This window comes from Lactuca serriola, chromosome 7 (assembly GCF_051521515.1).
Source record: "Lactuca serriola cultivar US96UC23 chromosome 7, Lser_US96UC23_V15, whole genome shotgun sequence".
NCBI classification, from domain to species: Eukaryota; Viridiplantae; Streptophyta; class Magnoliopsida; order Asterales; family Asteraceae; genus Lactuca; species Lactuca serriola.
The window spans coordinates 108584456-108596698 of NC_136414.1; the positions used below are offsets into that span (position 1 = coordinate 108584456).

Consider the following 12243-nt stretch of genomic DNA (forward strand, 5'->3'; position numbering starts at 1 on the left):
TTTATGATCATCTTAATGATAAAGAACCATATCACAATTGATCCTCTAAGGACATCTTAGTGCACTAGTATGGCTAAGAAGAGGATTCGGAAATTGGTGAAATGGTTAAATCAAAAGGATGAGTCATACTTCGTTCCAAAATCAAGTCTTTGAATCGTATTCCAAGATTGTAAATTGAGTGACACACACTAATCAAATGTGAATTAGAAAATTGTTTTTCTTACTCTTGCACGTTTGAAATTAGTAAGTTGTGATGTCTTGGAGAAGACAAGGACCAACTAAGACCAAATGTGTGTAATGTTTTGTCTTGATATAAACACACACTAACTCTTGGATATTTGTTTATCAAGAAATGTTTCTTGATAAGATAATCTAATTTGTCAAGAGGTCAGTGGGAGTCTGAAAATCTTGAAAAGATTCATGTAACAGCCCGGAATTTTCAAATATTGATATAATTATGATTTTGGGGGTGTTTTGAGAGGGGACTCAGCGAGTTGGAGCCTAGACTCGCCGAGTAGGATCGCAGACTTGGTCGCGGGATCGCGACTGGACTCGACGAGTCCGGATATGGACTCGGCGAGTCGACGCTGTTCAGCGGAAACCCTAGCCGTTTGGTTTTGGAACGTATATAAGGCACTTATAGGCCGTCATTGTCCGTCTTTAGTCGACTGAGAAGAACCCTAAACGGTTGTGGGCATCTAGAGCAAGATTGAAGGGTATTAGGGCTTTGAAGAAATTGTTGTGCAAGGAGGAGAAGAGTTTTGGCTAAAGGAACAGCAAGGGATTCAAGTTCTGTGGTTTGGGGACACAGAGAATTCGTTATTCAGGTATTATCTCGGATTCTTTCTGTGTTGTTGATGTGTGCATGGAATTAGGGTTTATGGAACCCATTTGGTGATTAGATGAATTAGTACATTGTTACCCAAACGACTATAACCCTGTATTAGGACCTTTAGAGGTCCAGAAGGTCCCATGTTTGTGTATTTCGGGACAAAACTTATCTCAGGAAGCAGTTTGATCGACTGCATGGCATGGACTCGCCGAGTCTGATGAACAGACTAGGCGAGTAGCTTGGAGATTGACTGAGACTCGTCGAGTCGTTCTTCAGACTCGGCGAGTTGAGTCGGGGTGGCCCCGCGATTCTTCCAGGAGGAACTCGTCGAGTAAAAAGGGGATACTCGACATGTAGAAAGGGCGTCTTAAGGAATCGGTGAGTTAAGGGCGAGTGGACTCAGAGTCGTTGAACTCGGCGAGTCTTGGGGTGACTCGGCGAGTTAGGTCGCGGGTTGAGTGAAGTTCTGAGCCTGGGGACTCGGCGAGTCTTATGGTTGACTCGGCGAGTAGGGTCAGTCAGGGGTTGACTTTGACCTTGTCTTTGACCAAGGATTTACCAGTGGTTCCAGGGGTATTTTGGTAATTGTTGTTTATCGTTTGAGTTCAGTGCATTGGTGGCTGTCCAGAGGTGGAGATCGTATCAGTGATCGGAGCAGCTTGAGCTATCTGTTCAGTCGGCAGTTTCGAGGTGAGTTATCCTCACTATATCGCTAGGGTTTATGGCACCAATGCCAACCCTTTTATCGGATGGAAATCCGGGTAGTTGTCAGTTGTTATATGTTATGGGCCGGAAGGCAATACATGTTATGGGCCAGAAGGCATTACTATGTGGACCGGGAGGTCATGGCCTGGAAAGGCGTATGTATGCATTTAGTATGTTGACTGATTCATAGGGTAATGTTATGATAGTGACCGGCTAGACCGGTATCTTGTTAGAGTAATGCTATGATATGTGATCTGCTGATCGATTGTTGTCTATGAACTGCTATATGATTATTTGTTATGTTATATACGCATTTTATGCTTATGGGCCGGAAGGCAATATGTTATGGGCCGGAAGGCGATTATGTTGTGTGATGGACCGGAAGGTCAGGGCCTGGAAAGGCGTATATGTGGTTGGTATTCTGGGGGTATCTCACTAAGCTTTCGGGCTTACAGTTGTGGTTTTATGTTTCAGGTTCTCAAGAGTCTGTGACGAGGCAAAGGCGTGATCGTACCGTTCCTCGCGTTGGTGTTTTATGAATTGAACCTGGGAAATACTCTGTTAAATAATGTATTGAAAACCTCTTTGTAACAACATTATTAAATGAGTGGCTTTTGAAAAGTTTTAATTGTTTTGAAATTTTGGATGTTATGTATCAGAGCCTTGGTTTGAGTGAATTGGGGAAACATTCGTGTGACTCCAGTCTCAAATCGAGGAGGATTTTAAAATGAGAAATTAAAATGGTTTTCAAATTTGGTAAAAGGAGGACGCGGAGGTACGATCAGCCGGAGCCAGTAAGTAACCCCAAGATACCATACACGATATTTGTTTATTTGAGCTTGATAGAACAGCATGCTAGAGTTAGGCTAGGGATCTTCAGGAATTCATGATAATGTTGCCTGATATGTGATACCTGTAGCCTAGGGTCCCTTATGGGATGTTCTCAGTGTTTCTCTAGTGGTGAGGGTTGATAGTTGTTATGAATGTTCCCTAGGGTGTTGTGGTAGTACTTCATACAAATATGGGTAGGTGTGGAAGGTAGTATGGGCCCGTACTACTGAAAGCACAGGACCCATACGCGTATCAGGGAAACCATGGTCTCTAGGGTAGGGTTGCGAGAGTTGGATCCCAGGATTTTGGGAAGTGTCTGAGATTGGTAGGGTGTCTTTATTATGGAGATCTCGAGGCATGATGATAGTGGATCCGGATCAGGATCGGGAGCTGGAGAGCGAGTTCCGGGTGGATCAGTGCCGTCGAAGGTTATCGATCGGACGAGCACGAGCGAGTGGGATGCGAGGATTCGCGAGATCCTGCGTGATGAGGTTGCTGCATTGTTACGGGCTGAGTCGTCAGAATTGTTTGGGTCGATCAGGACCGCCATGATTGAGTAGTTTGATGAGCGATATGCGGCTCTCGCAGAGACGGCTGCCGCGGCAGTTACAGCGGCTGTAGCAACGGCAAAGAGAGGAGCTAGTCGGGATTTTCAGTATCGGGACTTCTATTATACGAAGCCCCCACATTCGATGGGGTTCAGGACCCGATTGTTGCTATGAGATGGTTATCAGACGTAGAGGGGTATTTCTCCACGAGTTTATGTCCTGCTGATCAGAGGGTGAGGTGTGCTCTGAACCTGTTGAGGCTAGGAGCGAAGGATTGATGGAGATTGACTACGAGGTCATTTTCCGATGCGCAGAGGGCTGCGGTTTCATGGGATCAATTCAGAGAGATGTTCAGTACTCGCTATGTTCCGCGGGATGAAAAGGAGAAATTGGCTCGGAAGTTCCTTGAGCTGAAGCAGGATTTGGAGTCGGTGAGTGAGATCACCAGGATGTTTATTGAGAGGGCGATGTTCTGCCCTGAAGTTCGCTTCGGAGCAGGCTTGGATGTCTTGATATCTGAGTATGCTCAAGAGAGATATCAGACAGTTCGTGTCTGCGCGGAGGTGTGAGACCTTGTTGGAGTTGCAGGAGGCCGCCATGCGGCGTAAGTTAGAGGTTGAGTTACAGTTGCATGAGCTGAGGCAGGCCCCGATGCAGTCGCAGTCGGCGCCGAAACGGTCCAGGACCGTAGATGTTAGAATGGGGGGATCGGAGCGGCCACACTTGTGGGAAGTGTGGGAGGGATGGCACCGGAGCTTGTTGGTCCGGTGGTGCATGCCGAAAGTGCAGAAAGGAGGGGTACGGTGCACGGGATTTTCGGCAGTCAGTGCCAATTCAGGATTTGAGGATTTGTTATCAGTGTCGGCAGGTTGGACATTTGAGGGTCAACTGTCCACAGTTTTCTGCAGGACCGGCGCAGGCTCTAACACCGGCCACCTTGAGGAGTTCAGGAGGAGGACAGGATGGAGCGGAGCCCCAAGGGCTCAGGGTCGTGCTTATCGGCTTGCGGCAGAGAGAGACGGAGCAGTGCCTGAGGCAACTGCAGGTATGATGCTTTCTTGATGTCCTGATTTCCTTGCGTTGATTGTGGCGTATTGTTTATGCTGGTATCTTGTGTGGATTTCGATGCGGTATTCATTGTTTCGCGGGTTTGGCATGGTTATGGATTGGTGCTTCAGGTTTTCGCTTTGGCATTCGTTGTTCCCTGATGGTTTGGTATGGTTATAGTTTGGTGCTTTGGTGCCGGTAGCCTTGTGCGGTTTCGATGCGGTATTCATCCTTTGGCAGGTGGTGGGTTTGGTTACGGGTCATTATTGGGAATTCCGTTGGTTATCGTTCGTGGGAGTTGATAGTGGTAATGCGGCACAGGGTTGAATGCCGGGTAGCATCTGCAGTCGTGGAGTGGATAATTGAAAGACCGGATTCTTTTGAGTGGATTGATCAGGGAGGAGATGTGTTTTGCTGAGGGTTGCTTATGCTTGTGGGAAGCAGTCAGTGGGTAAATGTTCTCTTTGTGCAGGATTGTTCTGAAAGGTCGTTAATGACGATCGGTGGCAGTTAGTCAGTGCTTCAGTGGGGGAGAATTGGAGAATTCTCCGGGAGATCGATGAGTATGTGAGGGTGCTTAGCTGTTGGGATTCAGCAGTGTTTGGCGGCTCAGAGTATAGGCCGATGAGAGCGAGTGTCGGGTATGCGGGGCGGGATACAGACCTAGGGCATTTGATTGTGGAGGCCTGAGAGAAGGCCGGGATCAAGCTTGAGTAAGTAACCAGGGTTATGCGATCAGAGTATTGGTATGTTTGATGTACGTGATGGGTTGTACTGCATTAATCCCACGGGATTATGTTGTGCATGTTTCTAGAGAGCTGGAACCGGAAGGTTCCCAGAGTTAGAACCTGAGGGTTCGCAGAGTTTGGGTGTACGGACCCACAGAGATATAGCCTCGAGTGGCTAGTATGTGTTATGAGAGTCGGTCCAGTCATGCTGGAGACTCTGTTGGTATTGCTGGATCAGTTTGAGATTGCGGATCGTGTATGTTGCAGTGTGATTGCATTGGAAGGTCTGGCCCCGGGTGAGTGATCTTGTTTAGCTGAGACAGTGATTTTGATGAATGAAGAGAGTGCATGAGATTGAGAGCCCCTGTAATGAGAGCCAGAGTATGTGAATAGCGGTTACGCAAAAAGGGTGGTGTCGCTTTGGGCAAGCACCGTAGCACCGGTTGGAGTGGCATTATGGCCAAGAGGGTTCCTTGGAAGGAAAAGAGAAAGGTGTGTAACTCCGAAGGGGAGTGCAAGTTCACGAGAATGAAAGCTGCAGAGCAGAGTTATGGTTAGAGTATTTCGAGTATGGCTTCGAGCATCGTGTTCGCGGCAGCGAAGTAGGAACCCATTCGGTTTGGGGATGTCTGTTAAGACTCAGAAGGGATGCAGGGGGAGAGAGAATCTTAAATTCTCAGTGCGATTCTGATCAGAGTGTAGGGTGGATGTAGTGGTTCATCTTGGGAGATGTTCGAGGATATCATCAGTGTATCGGGTCTTCCAACCTGCGGGTGTTGGGGCTAGTTCAGCATGTGTATGTGATGGCAAGAGGAGAACTTGTGAGAGTTTCTCTGAGAGTGAGAATGGATCTCTCAGTCGGTCCGGAATGGACAAAGTGGGCTTTGGATCGGGGATCCGGTGGTTCATGGTTTCCTAACCCTTATGGGTCGAGTGATCGTTGAGATTTAGAGCAGAGTTGCATCTTGGGTAATTTTCGGTTACAGAGAGTGATGTGCAGTACAGAGATCGTGCTTCAGTCGGCAGAGCAGATTCAGCAGGTTAGACAGAGGTTATTGACCGCCCAGAGCCGACAGGAAAGTTATGCAGACAGACGCCGGTCCGAGCTTGAGTTTTAGGTCGGTGACTTCGTACTCCTGAAGGTCTCCCCTTGGAGGGGAGTGATTCGATTCAAGAAGAGGGGCAAGTTGGGGCCCCGGTATATTGGGCCTTTTCAGGTGATTGCGGGGGTAGGCCTGAGGGTCTACCGGTTGGAGTTGCCCACGGATTTGAGACAAATCCATGATATTTTTCATGTGTCGCAATTGAGGAAGTATATAGCCGATGAGTCGGCAGTGGTTCCATTAGAAGACATTCAGGTGGATGCAAGCCTGAATTATGCCGAGAAGCCAGTGGTCATCAGAGCACGGAAGATCGAGGTTCTGAGGAATAAGGAGATACCTCTGGTGTTAGTTCAGTGGCAACACCGGAGGGGATCGGAAATCAACTGTGATCTGGAACGTGATATGTGGGAGCGGCATCCGGGGCTATTTTTCAGAGTGAGACATCGAGGGCGAAGTCTAGTTCTAGTGGGGGAGAGTTGTAACAGCCCGGAATTTTCAAATATTGATATAATTATGATTTTGGGGGTGTTTTGAGAGGGGACTCGGCGAGTTGGAGCCTAGACTCGCCGAGTAGGATCGCAGACTTGGTCGCAGGATCGCGACTGGACTCGACGAGTCCAGATATGGACTCGGCGAGTCGACGCTGTTCAGCGGAAACCCTAGCCGTTTGGTTTTGGAACGTATATAAGGCACTTATAGGCCGTCATTGTCCGTCTTTAGTCGACTGAGAAGAACCCTAAACGGCTGTGGGCATCTAGAGCAAGATTGAAGGGTATTAGGGCTTTGAAGAAATTGTTGTGCAAGGAGCAGAAGAGTTTTGGCTAAAGGAACAGCAAGGGATTCGAGTTCTGTGGTTTGGGGACACAGAGAATGCGTTATTCAGGTATTATCTCGGATTCTTTCTGTGTTGTTGATGTGTGCATGGAATTAGGGTTTATGGAACCCATTTGGTGATTAGATGAATTAGTACATTGTTACCCAAACGACTATAACCCTGTATTAGGACCTCTAGAGGTCCAGAAGGTCCCATGTTTGTGTATTTCGGGACAAAACTTATCTCAGGAAGCAGTTTGATCGACTACATGGCATGGACTCGCCGAGTCTGATGAACAGACTCGGCGAGTAGCTTGGAGATTGATTGGGACTCGTCGAGTCGTTCTTCAGACTCGGCGAGTTGAGTCGGGGTGGCCCCGCGATTCTTCCAGGAGGAACTCGTCGAGTAAAAAGGGGACACTCGACGTGTAGAAAGGGTGTCTTAAGGAATCGGTGAGTTAAGGGCGAGTGGACTCAGAGTCGTTGAACTCGGCGAGTCTTGGGGTGACTCGGCGAGTTAGGTCGCGGGTTGAGTGAAGTTCTGAGCCTGGGGACTCGGCGAGTCTTAGGGTTGACTCGGCGAGTAGGGTCAGTCAGGGGTTGACTTTGACCTTGTCTTTGACCAAGGATTTACCAGTGGTTCCAGGGGTATTTTGGTAATTGTTGTTTATCGTTTGAGTTCAGTTCATTGGTGGCTGTCCAGAGGTGGAGATCGTATCAGTGATCAGAGCAGCTTGAGCTATCTGTTCAGTCGGCAGTTTCGAGGTGAGTTATCCTCACTATATCGCTAGGGTTTATGGCACCAATGCCAACCCTTTTATCGGATGGAAATCCGGGTAGTTGTCAGTTGTTATATGTTATGGGCCGGAAGGCAATACATGTTATGGGCCGGAAGGCATTACTATGTGGACCGGGAGGTCATGGCCTGGAAAGGCGTATGTATGCATTTAGTATGTTGACTGATTCATAGGGTAATGTTATGATAGTGACCGGCTAGACCGGTATCTTGTTAGAGTAATGCTATGATATGTGATCTGCTGATCGATTGTTGTCTATGAACTGCTATATGATTATTTGTTATGTTATATACGCATTTTATGCTTATGGGCCGGAAGGCAATATGTTATGGGCCGGAAGGCGATTATGTTGTGTGATGGACCGGAAGGTCAGGGCCTGGAAAGGCGTATATGTGGTTGGTATTCTGGGGGTATCTCACTAAGCTTTCGGGCTTACAGTTGTGGTTTTATGTTTCAGGTTCTCAAGAGTCTGTGACGAGGCAAAGGCGTGATCGTACCGTTCCTCGCGTTGGTGTTTTATGAATTGAACCTGGGAAATACTCTGTTAAATAATGTATTGAAAACCTCTTTGTAACAACATTATTAAATGAGTGGCTTTTGAAAAGTTTTAATTGTTTTGAAATTTTGGATGTTACAATTCAAGAACTAATCAAGAGTAAACCTATCAAACACTAGCACACGACTTGAGGTTTGTAAACTATCGTGTTGACAATTTTTTTTTCTGTGCCAATCCTGTTGAGTGATTATGCATATGAGTTCTACAAGTTCTGAATAGAATGCATAAGGAAAGTACCTTATTCAATGAAAGTACATTGACTGGAATAGGTGAGCTACTAGATAACTTGAAAGCAATGGTGGGACCCTTGATGGCAAGAAATTAAGAACGAACAAGTTCTGTCCATAAGAGTTTGAATTTGTCACAAACATTATCGTATGATTATGGTTATGACAAATTCACATGGATAGGAACACATGCACCATAAAATCTAAGTGTCATAGAATTTCTCTCCTTCATGAAAAATGATTGTGAGGAAACGCTTTCACTAAGAGAGATTTTAAGATGATAGCGATTATGTAAATTGCATTCTCAAATTCGATTATGATTACGACATCCCTCTTCGTAGTTCAAATTGTGAGATTTGGCAATTGGTCTGAACGTTTGGGACTTAGTAATATAAGTTCTGAATTAGTTTAGACACACATGTGATCTATCTGAGGAAATATGTATGAGTTTGAGAAGCTTAGATAAAGGCTTATCGAAGCACATTGTATTGGAAATATGAACTTTGGAAGTCAATAAGTATTGTCTTCTAGAAGTCCAACTGTTTTCTGAATACGTGTCAAGGCTAGTGGGAGCATAAGTGTTATGTTGTAATGGATATAATCATCATGTTAGTGGGAGCATGATTATTATTTTATGTATTGCAAGATTGGCAATATTATTTAAAGAAAAACAAAAGTTTCACTTTGCAAAGTTGTAGGGGTTGAAATGATGTTTTTGCTATAATTAAGGGAGAAAATGTTATACTTTGTTTCCAATCTAAAAGCTTAGATCGAGAAATTTTAATTTATTTTAGTCAAGGATATATTTATTATTTGCATTCTCAAAGTTCGATTATGATTTCGGTATCCCTCTTCATAGTTCAAAATTTGAGAACACGGCAAATAGAAATATTATGATAATATTATAGCAAGAAACTGGTAAAGTATCACGTTTTTGCTACGAATCGTATCCCATACACTTCGGGTATAGGATTGATTGCATATGCTGTAATATTCGACCGTTCTAAAAATTTTCCAAATGCCTAGGGCATTTAGAGGAAAAAAGGGAATAGAACCGGATTTGACTAAAATAATTAAACAACTGTCAAGGACAATCAAAGGTTCGCCAAGGATTGGTCGCTTGTGGACAGTTGGAAGTATAGTCATGGATGGACCATATTGAGATTATTATGAATAGATAAGATTCTGTTTAGAATGAGTTGTCATATGGAAAATATGGAAATGTTTCCATATTGGCAGTTGGATATCGAGAATCAATGTCTAGATTAGAAACTTTTATGCAAGAAGGATGTTCAAAGGAATGTACTTTGAATATGAGTACTTTGTAATTTCATTGGCAAAGTCTTAGTGACTTTGGCGCTGTGATATTACGAAAGGACCATTGCATAAAATGTTAGAATCTAACATATTCTAGTAGTGGCGATAATTTTGTATTCTTACACTAATGGATTAGGATTTGTGAAATGAGCATCATTGGAAATGTGTTCATTTGATCTATTTCGCAAAGTAAGGACCATAGTTAAACATAGTGTGCATGCTATAGATACTACACTTGATCTTAGCCAAAAGGCCGAGAAAGGTATGCACATAGTGTGCATGCTAAGAGCATGGGACAACTGTTATTATAATTCAAGTAAGAAGTTGATTACCCGAAACAACAAATAATGAGTAATCAATATGGTGATTAAATAAAATGTTTTATTTATTCTCAAAGGTTTGGGACCATATAGGATTAGTATTATTCTTGTGTTTCACTTTGCATGTTTTGACTTCCCGAATAATAAGATTATTCAAACCCTCCACAGTCGCTCATACTTTGGAAGTAGGTATGAAAGAAGACTGTCATGAATCTGACTGTAGGTTATCTAAAGTGTTTTTGGCATAGCAAAAGTTTGCTTCAGGGTTCATGAGTGCTACTATAAGATTAGAATATTGGATTAAACCCACGCTCACTTAGATCGCTTCATGGATTTTATCACGAGTGATTGGTGAGACGATAATATCTTATATTCTTGAAACCAAGATGTGTGAGTTGTATCTTATGAGTCGGTTACACATTGATAATATGTAAACGCACCAGTCACTTGGTGTTATAAAACGTATTGTTGTGTGTGATTTGGTGAGTGAGTGCAAGTGAGCATTGAGTCAAAGTTTATCCGTTCCTTTTACCCAAAGTGGGATAAAAGCGATATATGTGGGCCCTTCGATGATTTAGTGATGACACCCTAAGCGCTTGGCCAAGCCAGGAGTAAGTTGATGTTTTCACTTGTAGTCTGTTGTCAGTCGTCATAAATCGAAAATCGAGAAACAACACATAGACTGAGAGAATGATTATAATCCATGTCTCATTTCTATTCGATATCTAGAATGGAGGAATATATGATCGCTTATCTAAAGGACACGTATCTGATAAGGTCAGAGTTGATAGCGACTTTTGAAAGCTACGATTGCTGATCGGGTTTGAAGTTGTACGCAAAATAGTTATTAGACTTATCCAAGTGGGAAGCTATTGGATTATTGTCTAAGTCCATAACTATTTTGGTATGTACTTGACCCGATTGTGAGCATGGTCCTTTTGGGTTGCCTTCACCAAAGCAACTTCATAGGATGATTTGTGGAGAAAGAGATTAATTATGATTTATTAATATATTATGTGAATAATATATTATAAGAGAAATCATATTGTTTAATTAATATTAGTCACGAATTAATAAGAATTAATTTTGTAGCTAAAAGACATTAATTAAATAAAGGGGACTAGAACTGTCATTGTGTGATAGTTGGATATTGGGCTAGTGGACTCTATAAAGGATGAAGTGGACGAAATCTATGGGAAAACCCATGAGAATTCGTCGAAGGCCTCTATGGAGGGAGTCCATGGGCTGCTTAGGGCCTAAGCAGTCAAATTAGGGTTTCCTTGTTAGATAACCCTAATAGCCTCACTATTTAAGGACCCCTAGGGCACCAAAAACGTGGCTAACTGATTCCTCAGGGTTCCTAGACGGTTTTTGGGTGCCTCTCCTCTTCTCCTTCTTCATCCTCTTTCTCTTGGTGTTTGTGAGCCATTAGGGGAGTGACACTTGTGACTCTAAGCTTTCAGAAGCCAATTACAAGAAGGATTTGAGATTGTTATTGCTACATAAAAATCAAGGTAAGATGTAAACCTTATTCTTATGTTAATATCGATTATCACATACTAGATCTTGGGTTTAACGTCTTGGATGAATGCATGTACAATAGAGAAACCTAGATCCAAGCATTAGGGTTTGCATGAGCACATAGGATGTTCTTATGGACAAAACCCATCAAACTTATCCTAATCAAGCTATCATATCACTGAGTAATCAGTACTATCATGCAACTCAATAAGCACACACAGCAGACATATCAACCATCTTCCTAGATTCTTAGCCCTAGTCTAGCATGCAGTTCTCATACACATACAATAGGCATACAAGGTATCCTTCCTAGATCATTAGCCCTAATCTAGCATGCAGTTCTCATAATCATATCATATATCATAACAAACATGTATGGGTATCTTGGGGAAAAGTTACTTGAGCTCGGCCGATTGCACACATCACACACCTTGTTCTTTCTCAAAACTCTTTATTTTAATTTTTAGAAAAATTATTTTCTTCGAAAATTCTTTCAAACCCTCGATTTGAGTCCAGATACCCTTGAAGGTGTGTCCCAATGCCACAAAACAAGGCTTTGATACCAACTTGAAACATCCAAAATCCAAGACCAAAAATTTCATTTTCAATTTAATAATTCATAAAACAGATTATTAAAAACATCATCGAGTTATTACATATCATAAAAACCCATAAGTCATGTCTCAAAACAAGTCATAATAATGCCAGAGTACAAATCCCAAGAACATTATAGTGCGAAAAACACTGGTGTGATGCATTACAGTCATGTCGGCTCCTTTCCCTTCGAAGAAGAAGTACCTGAAACCAAAACAGAAAACTATAAGCACAAAGCTTAGTGAGTTCCCCTATCATAGCACATACAATATAATCACATAACGCCTAGCATATATGGGTGTTG

General features: G+C 43.4%; 1 pseudogene; it reads right to left on the reverse strand.

Annotated features, from left to right (window-relative positions):
- Positions 1-9665: 9665 nt before the first annotated feature.
- LOC145065061 (U2 spliceosomal RNA) lies at positions 9666-9770 on the reverse strand (annotated as a pseudogene).
- Positions 9771-12243: the final 2473 nt, after the last annotated feature.